General features: G+C 44.3%; 1 protein-coding gene across 1 annotated transcript in view; it reads right to left on the bottom strand.

The window, feature by feature from the left end:
• Cdon (cell adhesion associated, oncogene regulated) overlaps nucleotides 1–13,158 on the bottom strand; it is an 86,052-nt gene extending 72,894 nt beyond the window's left edge. Inside the window, exon 1 of the mRNA XM_032909338.1 lies at nucleotides 12,883–13,158. The gene's annotated coding sequence lies outside the window, so the exon portion shown is untranslated. The remainder of the gene's footprint in view (nucleotides 1–12,882) is intronic.
• Nucleotides 13,159–13,915: the final 757 nt, after the last annotated feature.

Raw genomic sequence — 13,915 nt, 5'->3', positions numbered from 1 at the left:
GAGGAGGAGGGGCAACGCTGAGCCCTAAGGGTCTCTACTTGTCCCTTTCTTCTCAATCATTTTAAACCACCTCACTAAGCAGCTAATGAGTATTTTGAGGATCTACACCAAAATAACACAAATTAGACACGGCGAAATGCTTCGACGCTGACTTCTGTCTTAGCCAGCATTACGAAACAGAAATTGTTAACAACTGTCCAAGGCGACACTGAATCACTCAGAGCACACCAGGCTTGAAACCCCAAACTCGCATAACCAAGAGATGAAAAGCAATATCCCCAGCCCCAATATCACCAGTCACATTTTAGATATAAAGAATACCAGAGGATGATCGGTAAGATCAAAGGCAGAACATAGCTCTCTAGAGACTGTATTTGTTCCACAACCAAAGAATAAAGGGGGGGGGGGAAGGAACTTCCAAAATGTCCCCTTCTCTTTTGCTTTTACTACAACTGGGAAAGCCTTTCGAGTTTCACATTCAGCCAAGATGATATTGTGAAAGAATGTCTGAGCATCCAAGTATTTTCCCTGCTCCAAAGAAAAAGGTTCAAAAGCCAGGATCCAGGCAGGAACACAAAATACAAGACACCGGGGAGTTGATCTTAGCTTGGAAAGCTCACTTCAGTGTTTCCTATTAGGTCCATTGACTTTAGAAGGTAGAAATTGAGGTTTAGAATTATCATAGGTATGAGGAAAACTTAGAATTTAAAATTTTTCATCTACTGAGGTCATACAAACTGACCTAAAAATAAATCTTTAAAAGAAAGGTAGAAATTTCAAATAACACTTTTCCAGAGCGCAACAGGGAGGGCTTAAAAGGCTACCTGACTCCGAGCTGGATCGCAATTCTTGTACCTGACACCAGTGCTCGTGGATGGCCTTCGTGATTTCCTTGCTCACAAAAACGGTATTATCTCATGTTTCTGATAAGCAGAGAGGCAGAAAAGACAGCTGTGAAATGCTGTGTAAAGCAGGGCTCTGTTGAGGTTATTTAAGAAGTGATGATCACCATCAGAAACACAGGGAAGGAGAAATGTATGCTATATAAGAAATAAAAAGGACCACAATACAACAGTTTGGAATTGCTCAAAGGGAGGTTAAGGACAGGGTGTCTGTGACTCCTCCTGGGCCTGTCTGCGTATGCAATGACCAGACTAGGTCAGTACCTCTCCTTCCCAATCTCCTAGAGGCACCATTCTTGGAAGTCTGCAGGGTACCCCAACAGACAAGAGCCGTGCTCTGTGAGAGCAACACTTCACTCCTTTCTCTCCCTATTATTTATTGTCAGATTCCTCAAGTGCACAGGCAGCATTCACTCTAGGGCAATTAAGACACAAAGGACACTAGTAGTTCTCAGTGAATTAGAAAGAACTTTTCTAAGCAAATGGGGAGACCTTGCTTGCCTACTAAATGTCAAAGCGCCCCCCACGCCCGCGCTGAAACCCTCACATTTCAACAGGAAGAGAAAAAAAGGAACCGTATTTGTTACGAGAACTGCTCAGAACAGTTCCTCACTCTGGGTTCCAGAAGAACTATAGAATTTAGCATGTGGGACCTTCCTGTTTTGGGGCCATGCCTCCTGCTAACATCTAGGCTTCCGACTAATGAAGTATGCTCTCCTAGCTCTGCGTGTGTTCGTGAGCACGCATGTGCGCAGCTAACTAAGAAATCAAGAATTTAACTAAATGCCATAGTTTCTGTCTGTGGGGCTAGCCACTTCTTTATCTTTCCCCTAGTAATCTACTATACTGAGAAGAGAAATCTCAAACTGAGTAAAGCACTCAGAGGCTCCTTTAAATAATTTTTATGATCATTTCCAAGGATGGGGGGGAAGAAAGTTCACATTTAGGAAGCCGACTTTGGGAGTTAACTAAAATATTCCTATTAACATTAGTAATATGCGCACGGTCAAATCCCTGAGCTAAAATTTATGTGATGCCACAAAAGCCTGATAGCAAACCTCTGCAAGCTGCATTGTATAATTTAAAACCCCACTGTGGCCGTTGTCATAGCAACAAATGTAAAATTATTCTAAGACCTAACCACTATGACAATGGTTCTTTTCAAAATACATCCTCAAACACAAAAGAAATAACAAATCATGACAATTGTGTTTGCTAGCTTTAATAGGAGAGCATGGCTGACAACCAGGGTTACAATGACTCAAAATTAACTTCAGCTAGCCAGGAAATTCAGAAAAAAAAAAAAAAAAAAAAGAATTTAACTCAAATACATGATGAAATTTATATGAAAGACCTATAGATAATGACAGTCAGAGCAAGATTAATAAAACGTATTTTCAGGGAAAAATCCAACTAAAATACGAAATAATTTAAAATAGGGTAACTAGAGCTTAGAATCGGGACTGGGGAGAAAAATGGATGTTGTGTTTCTGTTATAGAATCAAAAGGGGCTTGTGTTGTCCTTTAAATTGTGCTATTTTTCAATAACTGTAAGCCAATTTAGAAATTAGAGCAAATCCCATCAGAATACAGCTTGAAAGTATGTTCTGGAGATGCACATATGTAGAACCGAGTTAGGAAGACACTTAACCTATCTACGCCATCTCAGCAAAAATGTGTGCTTCTCGGTACAAAACAGTGTGCACCTCCTTCTTCGTGGGCATCTGAGGCTTTAGAAGAGGCTAGAACGTTTCTTTTAAAATGGAATCTTAGAGCTCCCAGGAACCCCACCACTCAGGAGAAGGTGGGGGGACTGCCAAAAGTCAAAGGCCAGCCTGGTTACAACAGAATCCTGTCCCGAAAATAACTGACCAATGGTTCAGCCGGTAGAGGCGTTTGTATACAGGCATGAAGACCTGAGTTCAGTCCTAGATCCCACAAGGTAGAAAGGGAGGCCAGCTGTCCTCTGCCTTAATGCATGCCTGACACAGCTCCTGCAGATCTGCATGCACGCACATGCGCACACGCACACGCACACGCACACACATGCGCACACGCACACGCACACACACACTCATGCCAAACACTGTAGTAATAGCAAAATGGCAATTGCACAGTATCATATAACTATGAAGGAAGTCATGGCCCCAGCACTGAAGTGAGACTTCGGTGGGGTACCACTCCAGTTTTTAAATGTATGAAGAACCTAAACATTTCTTCTTGGGGTTTTCTGGCCCCGAGGTCGACTGGAGCTAATGTTCAGATGGTAGGACACCAACAACTGGAAATTATCTCCATCCCTGTGCCCAGACTTCCCTTCCCCACGCCCTGCCCCATGCGCCGAGTGCTGTCAAGTTGCCAGCTACATGTCGAGCCATGAGGCTTCCGGAACCCCTTTTATGAGTGTGGGTTCCTCTCCCACCCTCCATGTCTCCATCATGACAGGAACATGGGTACTGACTGATAAGTCCTTCTGTTCCAGCTAAAACAGTCTTCCTTCACTCCCTGGTCCTTCCGCCCGTGACTCACCGTGTTGTTATTTTGTTATACACACTCCCTGAGGCCAAAATCAGCAAGAGAAAGCCAAAAGAAATGGGCAGGGGGAAATGTCTTTCCCCCATCGTGGTGCCTTTTCTCTTTATTGGACTGAAAGGGGGCTGCCAAGTTCTGATGTCACTAGAGTAACCTCATGGCCTGATAAAAGTAGTATTTTACCCATTAAACACCCGTTTCCCTTGCCAATTTTACCTCCAGTCAGGCGATGTGTACAATTACTCACTGAACAGATACCAAGTTATTATGAAGCAGAGAATACTAATTACTGCTGCTCTGACACCACGAAAGCCTAGTAAGTGTCAGAAATTGCCCTGGCAAATAGACAGAAGCCAGGATGTAGGTTTTGCTATTCACATACTGAAGGGAACCCCTGCAATAATAACCAGTTAACACACAAGCAAGCAAAACATGACCTCAGCTCCCAGGCACTGATGATGCTACACAGAACGAAGCATGCTTTTAAATACACCAAATTGTTAAACTGTTCAAAATAACTGACCTAAATGGGAGTCCCAACAGTTGTTCCTGACACTCACCTAGATTTTTGTTACTTTCCGAAACTCTCTTCGATCTTCGTGAATGGGAGCTATGGGATCTTTCCATGATTTCACTTGGTTTTTATAAGAACTCTGTGTGGAGATTACTCAAGGATCTAGAGGAAAGAGCCTAGTACCCCTAACTCCTCAACACGGTGTTCCCCATCGCTGAAACAAAACACCTCAGAACACAAGTGAGACTCACTTCTGGTGCATGGTTCAGAGGCTTTGGTCCATGGTGACCAGCTTCACTTCCACAGGCCTGAAGTGAAGCAGAACTCAGCAGTGGATGCCTATGGCACAGGAGTCTGTGATCTCAAAGCAGCTAGGAAGCAGAGGAGAGGTAAAAGTAGAGTCCAAGAACTACATTCTTCAAGGGCATGTCCCAGTGACCTACTTTCCTCCAGCAAAGCCCTGCCTCCTCCTAGCCCTCTCTGTAAGAACCCGTTCTATTAATGAATTAACCAACAGATAAAGTTAGCTTCCTCAGGGTCCAAGCAAAACTTCGAACTACAATTTGCCCAAGAATTCAAATGTACATCGGGGTTTTCAGGGCACAGTCAGTAGGGTGAGAACGGGTAATGGTAGGGGAAAACTCTATTGTCCTTACAGGGCAAGTTTGACAGCACTGCACACAATTACAGGGTGTTAAGATAGTCGCCAAGCTAAGGAAGTTAGCTCAGCTGGCAGGGTGCTTGCCTAGTAGTCATACAAACCCCATAAGCCAAGCATAATAGCACATACCTGCAATTCTACCACTTGGGAGGTGGAGGTAGGGAAATCAGAAGTCTGTGAGTTTGAAGCCAGCCTAGGACACGAGAGACCCTGGCTCAGAAAAGGGAGGGGAAAGAGATCCTGAAGCCTGGCATAGTCATAGACACAAAACTGGGAGCTGGCACGTGGTCAAATGTAGGGTTAAGGAACATCATAGGCAAACGATAGATGGTTTGAAGACAGGAACATGGTGATAGGCTACTAACTGTTTAGGAAAGGGTTGTGAAGTTTATTTCTTTGGGGGTTTTATTGGGGGGAGTCCCCTTATATTTTTATTCCCCCTCCTGATTTTGGGAATGGAGCTGGAGAGATAAGGCATAGCCACAGAGAAAAGAGCATGAGTGAGACCTGCTTCCAGGGACTGGAGAGGAGGGAGGGAGGGTAGCGATGTGCACACAATAAATATAGAACTGTCTTTGGGCTGGAGTTGGCTTAGCAGATCAAAATGGTGGCAGAGCAAACCTGGAGACTAATGTTCCATCCCAGAATTCACAGATACACGAAATCACCATTTTCTTCATCATCATCATCACCACCACCATCATCATCATTAATTAAATTTAAGAGTAAAAACTGAATACACTTTCCTGTTTTATAAAAGAAAAAATAGTACTTCGATGATTCAAGATCACACAGTACTGCCAACTCTTCTAAAGACCAATTAATAACATAAAATGCCATTTTGTAGATAGGAGTTACACGCAGTGAAGAGTAACTGTGTGTGATCCCAGCCAAGCCCAGATAGTTTTGTTGTTGCTACATCACTGGGTCTGACCTCTGGCCTTTTCCCCTTTCTTTCCCTTGAAATTAAAGTTTAGAGAACTTTGGATGCTAGAAAAACAAGAGGAGTATTTGATACTCTTTATGTCTAATTTGTAGGAGCAAATACGTAACAACTAGACTGACCGAAATACAGATATTCTGTATCTGCCAAGTACCATCAGTTTTGATACTGATAACTCCAAACATTAGAAAACTCCATTTTATCTCCATTTTTGTTCATTTGTTTATTTTTTTTTAAAGATTTATTTATTTTATGTGTATGTATACACCGTTGCTGTCTTCAGCCACACCAGAAGAGGGCATCAGATCCCAATACAGATGGTTGTGAGCCACCATGTGGTTGCTGGGATTTGAACTCAGGACCTCTGGAAGAGCAGTCAGTGCTCTTAACCACTGAGCCATCCCTCCAGCTCCTTCATTTTGTTTTTAAAGACTGTATTTCAGTACACTGCTGAGGCTGACTTACAGGTGTACCAGAGACCCCTGTGGTTCCCTATGTTCCCTTACAATATTTTTTTAGATTACTGTAAATTAAATCATTGCAATATTATTTTAAAGCCAGGAAGAATAACTGACATACTAGTTACTAATACTTTAGGAATCTCACTTGAAATGCAAAGAGCAGGTCAAGTAGAAGCAGTCTCAATTTTATGCCAGGGTTAGTTTGGGAAAATGTATTGATTTGGGAACAGGATACATTTCCCCCTTTGCAATCATAGTATGACAAGTATCTGGCCCAGCTATACCATGAAAAGCTATTTCATGGAACCTTGGCACAAAGGCTCTTAGAGGTCACTGATCCAGTCTCTCACCCACAAAAAAAGACGTTTTATACAATTAGAACAGACCAGAAGGACCCACAGCCTTTCAAACAGCATGCTGCACATGGATCTACACCTATAATTGCCCCTACAAGAAAAGACGTAGGCTGGAGAGACAGCTCAGTCAGCTATAGCTGGAGAGACGGCACTTGTAGCTTCTGTAGAGGACCTGCGTGTGTTCCCAGCAGTCACATGGTAGTTCACAGGCACCACTGATAACTATAGTTCAGTAGATCTACAACCTCCTCCAAGGGCACATGCATACATACATGCAAGCAAAACATTTATATTCCAAAAACATAAAATGACTCTAAAACATAACTTTAAATAAATGAGTCACACATGGCCACTACAGCTGTCCCCAGATCTAATGACACCCTGGCCATAATGGGCTCCTTGGGAGTCAGGGGGATCCTTTTCTACCCATGGCTGTCCGTGAAAAATGACCTGTGTCAAGGAGCTATGAATAGAAAGATTTAATAAACTTACTAATGCTGAAAAATACAATGTCTCCTGAGGGGGAAAGATTGGCAAATGTCCAAGCAAACCATCCAGAAAACCCTCAATCAACATTTCTAATAACATAGTACAAACTATTCATCTCAACTACAGTCCCCAACAAATTTTGGAAAACAAAACAAAACAAAAACAAAAAAAAACAGGAGGACAAAACAGAAAAACTTCATACCCATCACTATCACTCTACTTTTTGTTTTACTGCTTGTGAGATAAATTTCACTCCCCATATTAAGGAATTTCAACGCACATAAACAGAGTCTCGATGTACAGTGATTGTTCAGACCGGGTAAAACTGTTCTCCACAACAGAACTGTGTGGCCTTGTTCTTCAACGTCTCCCTGGACCAGAGCTTCTTTGCTCTACTCCCCTCAACTTCTGATAGACTTTCTCTTAAATCAAAGAGCAGTATCTGCACACAAAGCCGTGTATATGTGTGTATAAACAGTCTGCAATTACATTTCCAACTCAACGAGAGGACACTATAGTTGAGCTGGTCGTTATTTCTACCAAATTCTAAGTATTGATCAGTAAACTTCATCCCAAACATGAAAATCATAAGCTATCTCATACACTCCCTTCTCTCTATCTTGAAGCCCTTCCTTTACCTCCAAAAGAGAGAGAGAGAGAGAGAGACATAGACAGAGACAGAAACAAAGACAGAGACAGAGACAGAGACAGAGACAGAGACAGAAAATGTATTATCAGAGGACTTGGTATATGGAACTGGAAACAAACATAACTGAGTTACTTCCAACTCAGTTTTACATCAAAATAAATAAATAAATAAATAAATAAAGGATGCCATGGTTATTTTTTCTAAAATAGCCACTGGGTTCTAATAATATGTGAAGAAATGTTATTCTTTTTTTTTTTCTGCCAATGACCTAACCCCAAGGGCCAATAAAAGAAATTTCAAAACACACAAAGATCGTAACAACTTGAAGCACAGGAATAAGAATTGCACACAATAGCATGGGTAAACCGCACAGGCATAAGGACTCGTTCAGGAATGCCACCACTTTAAGACTCTACTCCACCAAGTTCAAGAACAGGCAAAATGATCCTATGGCAAGACTGATCTGCATAGCTGGAGCCTGCAGCGGGAGAGGAAGGCTGAGGGAGAGCCTTCCTAGGCAAAGAGAATGCAACTGGAGCGCTAGTGATGGAACAGGTGAGTGCTCAAGTTCATTTGGCTACCTGCTGCATTCAGGGGTGTACCCTAGTGTGGAGTTAGCCTAGATTGGAAAAAGCTCCACTCATTGTTTCCAACTGCTTTCTAAGTTTCAAATGGAGATTGAAGAAATATCAACAGACGAAGTTGTAGCGATTACACGGGACACATTGTTACAAACTTACAAGACTTCCTCTTTATTTAGAACTTGAAAGCATTCACTTTTGGACCAAAGAAGCACACAAACAGGCCCAGGAGGAATCAATAAAAATGACAGCAGCTAACATTTATACAAGTTTTACTATCTGCCAAATGTTTTACTCATTTCACTTACTCATTTAATCCCAGGAGGGAAGATATCCTATCCATTTAATCCCCATTTTACAGATAAAGGATCCAAGGCTAGGTCAAGCCCATGGCCTAAGCTCAAATAAACAATAAGAGGAGTAGACTGAAGCAAGTTCCATGTCAACCCCTTAATTCAATTTCTATTACAGTACCATAAAAATAAAAATCATCTACACAGCTTCGTCAAGGAAAGGAGCAAAATGTGTAACCTAGGTTCAATAATGTAACCAGCTTACACACTCTTTTTTTCTCTATTAAAAAGCACATCCTTGGCATTCAAGAATTGAAAGTGCCTACTCAGATTCCAACTCACATGCAGCAGAACAAAATGTTCTATGAGGGTGTTTTGTTTGTCTGTTTTTTAATTATCTCTGGCCATCAAAATATATTATACAGCAACTAAACCGTGAAGGCAAACAGTAACTGACTTCAGGGTTTAATCTACTTCTTAAAAGGCGTGTCGGGGTGTCAGAGGAAAAGGGGTAACATGTTGTATTGTGAGAACCTTCGACAGGAATACATGGGAGTGGGAAGAAAAGAACGGCACTGTCTACATGATTTTAGTTAGCAATAAAATATATCGTGGCAGCCATCAAACACGCCGCTGCATTCTAAATGAGCTGAAAACTGTTCACATTGTGATTCACATTCCCAGAAGATGAGAATCAATTAACGATACCACCCACAAACTACAACCAGTCCTCTGTGGAAAGGGCACACAATAAGTGAACTGGGATAGGACTCAGCAAAAAAGTTGTTTCCAAAGTACACCCAGGGCAGGCAGAAGGAGATACACCAAAGCTTCTCCACAAATCTGCTCCAGAATGGTTTTGGAAATTATATTTTCATTTACTTGGGGCTACTAGAGAGTCGGAAGAGCGATGGCTCAAAATACTAGGACGCCAACAGAATCGTTTTAAATGCCAACAGAAATGAGAGAGAAAATGAATTTAAACTCTATAATAAAAAGACACAGAACAAGAACATATGGAAACAAAGCTATAAACTAAAATATGCCTATTCAAACAAGCACTTCATTTCTGCACAGGCAAATGACTTGTCATAAAAAGCCTGACTTTGCTCTCAAATTTTAAGTTATTACACAATACACACCGGCCCTTACAGGCAAGAGCACACTGTAATACACGTTCACATATTTATCCAAAGAGCATTCAAAAACACTTACCAAGGCTGCAAATAGGCATACGCCTGTACTTAGAAGGAGAGCAGAAAGCAGCACCTCTCTGTACTTACACTAGGGTTCGCTTCAGTGCTAATGCACCACAGCCTTGCCTGTAATAAAGTCCCCAGTGCCGGCTGCCTTTGGGTTGGGCTTTTCTCTTACAAGATAAGCTGTTAAGTCATGCCTTGATTTTAGATCTGCTAACATATGGAGCCGTCTAATGCAGCCTGCTCTCCGCCCCCTCTACTCCCCCTCCCATTCACGACTCAGATCTGCTCCCTCTCCACACATACACATACACACATACAAAAAAGGCACTGCAGGGCAGAAATTCCTCAGGTGCTCGCTAATGGAATTCCCAGGGTCTAGGAGCCGCTTCGGGGATCAAGAGATCTCACAGCCCCTGCTGGGGTAAGGAGCAGCGAGTCTGTTCCATTTAATCAAATACAGCATGAATTTTCAGCTCTATTCACTAGCTTGTCTCCAGGGCTCTCAAAAGGCACCAGGCAGCTAGAATCACACACATGTGGCTCTTTTAGGCAAGTATAATTAGTTTGATTTTAAAAAGCCACATTAATAATATCACCTCAGGACCATTATTCGAGGGACAGATGACAAAGATACTGTATGTTTTAAGCCTGACAATGGAGGGAGAGTGCCCAAACAATGAGAGAAAACTTGAAGGATTTAAAAACAACAACAATAAAAAAAAAAAAAAACAAAAAACCCACAGCTTTTCATTTCAATGTAACCCAGTATTTGAAAGTGACATTAAGTATATTCTTGTGCCCCATCCCTTAATTTTAACAGTAAACAAATACAGCCCTCCCCTCCTATGCACAGGGGAAGCAGGCCACCTACACAACAAAAGTTTATCAAGTGGAATGTTTGGACACAATATGAAAGTGTCAATAAAAACAGTGTAACATTTTCTAATTCAATCTAGGCGAATAAAAAAAACAATCTCTTGAAAAAGGCATCAGTCATAAACAAACAAATAAAATAGCCAGATATTAAAAGCAACTCTATCAAAGAAGTACAGTTAGAGTTCAAATTCTCATTTTAATTAGTTTCTAATAAGTATTAATGTCATTGAGCTAAAGAATGACGATCTGGTAGATAATTGTACTGACCTAGCTATAATTCTACATAGTGGAGATGCTGACCACATGCTGTTAACGATTAACGCACATTGAAACAACAAATTTTCTAACCCATTATTGTCTATATCTTTGACTTCGCAAAGATATTGTTCAAGTCCTGAAATCACTTCCCTAGCATTTTACTTAAGAACAGTCATCAAATTTTATCTACACGTTCACCAAAGAAACAATCCCAAGAGAACAAAAATCCTACTGCCATTGAAAAGAGAGAGAGAGAGAGAGAGAGAGAGAGAGAGAGAGAGAGAGAGAGACTGTCTAGAGAACCACGAGAGTACACACACAAAGTGGGAAAACCAGAGGAAAGCATAAGAACCAAGTATTAAATTTTACCTGACCCTGGTGTAGCACCGCCCTATGACACAAGTTTCTATCCCTGGGCACTGCTCTATATATACCCTGAGGATAGGGGAGGGTCCTATCTGCAAGGGACGTTAAAGCCTTCCACAAAAAGTCAAGCCACCTGCAAAGTCCGCCAGAAGTAAGGGAGATGCAGGAAGCAACCTACACAAGTTAAGATTAGTGTATGTCAGGTCCTCTGGTTCTTTGTGCTTCCTGCTTAAAAGTCCGTGCTGTTTAAGGACTTTGCACAGCAGAGGCTGATGGGAACCTCAGCAGTCAATCAAAGCATCCCTAGTGGGTTACTACACAAACAATAGCACAGCACCTCTAGCAACTGATTTTGCTAGGTGATTAAACCATTCAAAGAAAAGACTTCCCAAACACTATATCCGAGTTTTTGCAAGAAACTTAAACAATGTACGTTTGTGCGTTTTATAGAAATATAAATGTTTCTCCTTTACACACCGCCAAACGCACACCCAAGGCATGTCTTTCCGAATGAAACAGGTTTTCTCCATCCTTCTCATATAACTAAAAGTATGTGGCAGTTTACTTCAACATGTGCATAACAGAGACGGCAGTATTCAGTGCCTGTCTGAGTTGCTAAGAATTCTTTCGAGTTTAACACTAAGTTGAAATTTTCTGAAGGTTTTCTTTCATCGTATCCTAAGTTCAACTATCTGTAGCCCACATTTTTCATCTAAAAATAGACTGGAAAGTTAAGAGTTATTTAAAGGTAACAGAATGTCTAGAATTATATTAAAATTAAGGCACCTCTTCTCCGGCCCCCACCCACCTTCTTGAGTTATGCTAAATGTCCATTGGGAATCCAAGGGGTATAGTATCAGTGAGGAATGGACTCTGAATTAACTCAGCCTCTTTCAGCATTCCTGGCTTTGGCCTTAGACAAAAATCTCACGTTACCTTTTAGTCCAACCTCCTGTTTCCCAAGGTGTCTGATTTAGGACACAAAGGCTGTCTTTCTGTTAATGAGGTCCCCTAAATTCGACAGCCCAACTGGAGGACAGCCTGCCCTTAAAAACACCTGCCACCTTCTGTGGTCCCCTTGAGAAAAGGCAGGCATTCTGCAGAGTTCCTTTCTCCGAGAGCCTTCCACCTGATTTGGTGGCGTTAGGGGAGAACAATAAAGTGAAGGGCAAGGGAGCCTATCTATTCCCCTCGGTGATTTATTACTGAAATTCCTAAAAGTGGAGAGAAAGCAACAAAGGTCCGAAGCTGCAGGCGGAAATAAATAGCGATGTATTTAAAGTATTTAGTAAATGATAATGCGAGCCACAGAAAGCTTTACAGACGAGAAGGAAAAATACACTCCCTGGGGCTGGGAAGTCACTGAGTCTGTGAAGGCAGAGAAAGATACATTGTGCAGGAAATTTCTCTTGCTTCTCCCTACACATAAATCACTGTCTCTCTCCAGCACTCTGCGGGGATTGAGAGGGACGTCGGAGTAGGCTCCCTTGGGAAAAGCGCCGGCGGCCCCTGCTCCCCGCTACGCTGCATCCCACCTGCCCTGGTAGATCTCCGAAGAAGACCTCAGCGTGTCATTGACACCTCACCCCGCCTCCTCCTGCGAGGTGGCTCTGCGCGCCCAAGGAAGCGGCGGTGAGCCGACTGCAGGGCATCCCTCAGCTGCCTTTCCACCCCAGACCCCAGCGCTCTACGGGCAAGCTGGCCTCCGCATCCCCAGGACCTCCCGCTCCCGAGCCGCTCGACTCCCGAGCTCTCGATCCCGGGCCACCCTGGGGGACCCTGCCGAGGGACCCCCGCACCTCTCCGCAGGGCTGGCTAAGCCCCGAGACCTCCTGCACAGCAGCCGGCTCCGAGAGCCACCCCCAGGTCATCCCCCCGCTCTCTGGCGACGGCGGCGGCGGCGACGGCGGCGGCTGCGATCCGAACGGGCCCCTCCATGCACCGGGCAGGGCGGCCGGAGGGCGCGGCGCCTCTCACGCGGGGCGGGGGCGCTGGGGCGGCGCGAGGTCCCCGTCTCGTACCGAGCCGCGCGAGCCGGGCACCCGGGCTCCGGGAGGGGAGCTGGGGGCGGAGTCCCGGGCGCGCCCCGCGGCCGCGCTCCTCCCGCGGAGCGCGCGGACGCCCGGCACCAGAGCCGAGGGAGGAGGGCACCGGCGGAGACGGAGGCGGGCCGCAGAGGCCGGGGCTCCCCGGCCCGCGCCCCGCCGCGGGGTGCGCGCGCAGCCTGCCAGATCAGCGGCGGGCAGGGCTGTACCACTGCACCGAGGGGGGACTCTCGGAGCGCTGGCGCCTACGCGCCACCTGTCTGCCCGCTCCACACGGACACCCCTGCAGGCAAGTGCGGCCGAAGCCTCCAGTTCTGCCGACCCGGTGAGGGCGAGTTGCCTGAGTGAGACACCAAGGTTCCAGTCAGATCTGCACTCACTCTCCCCTCACCTTCGCTCGCCCCGGAGAGGCGGCATTCCTGGCCGGTGCACCCTCTGCACGTTCCCGGGTTCCCGCCTATGCCCCGCCCCGGCCGCCTACCTTTTGAGAAACCACCTTGTGTTGCTCTGGTGTTGATCTAGCGGTTGCGAGTTCCTTTGCCTTTTTACAAATACCTAGCTTTAGTTTCTTAGGGAGCTTCCTTGGATTCCCCAGCTCACCCACTTTGCCTTCATTGGGACAGGTGACAACATTCTAAGATCGGAAAAGGCTATGTTGCCTGGTGCAAGCATCTTGCCTTTTGGCCCCGGAAGTCTTCCCAACTCATCTGCTGGGCATTTCCCCAAGTTATGAGTTCAGTGGACATTAGTTGTTCAAATAGAAAGGGGGGGACAATTGTGAAAAAGC

Source organism: Rattus rattus, chromosome 8 (assembly GCF_011064425.1).
Source record: "Rattus rattus isolate New Zealand chromosome 8, Rrattus_CSIRO_v1, whole genome shotgun sequence".
Lineage (NCBI taxonomy): Eukaryota > Metazoa > Chordata > Mammalia > Rodentia > Muridae > Rattus > Rattus rattus.
This window is presented reverse-complemented; position numbering and strand designations above follow the sequence as displayed.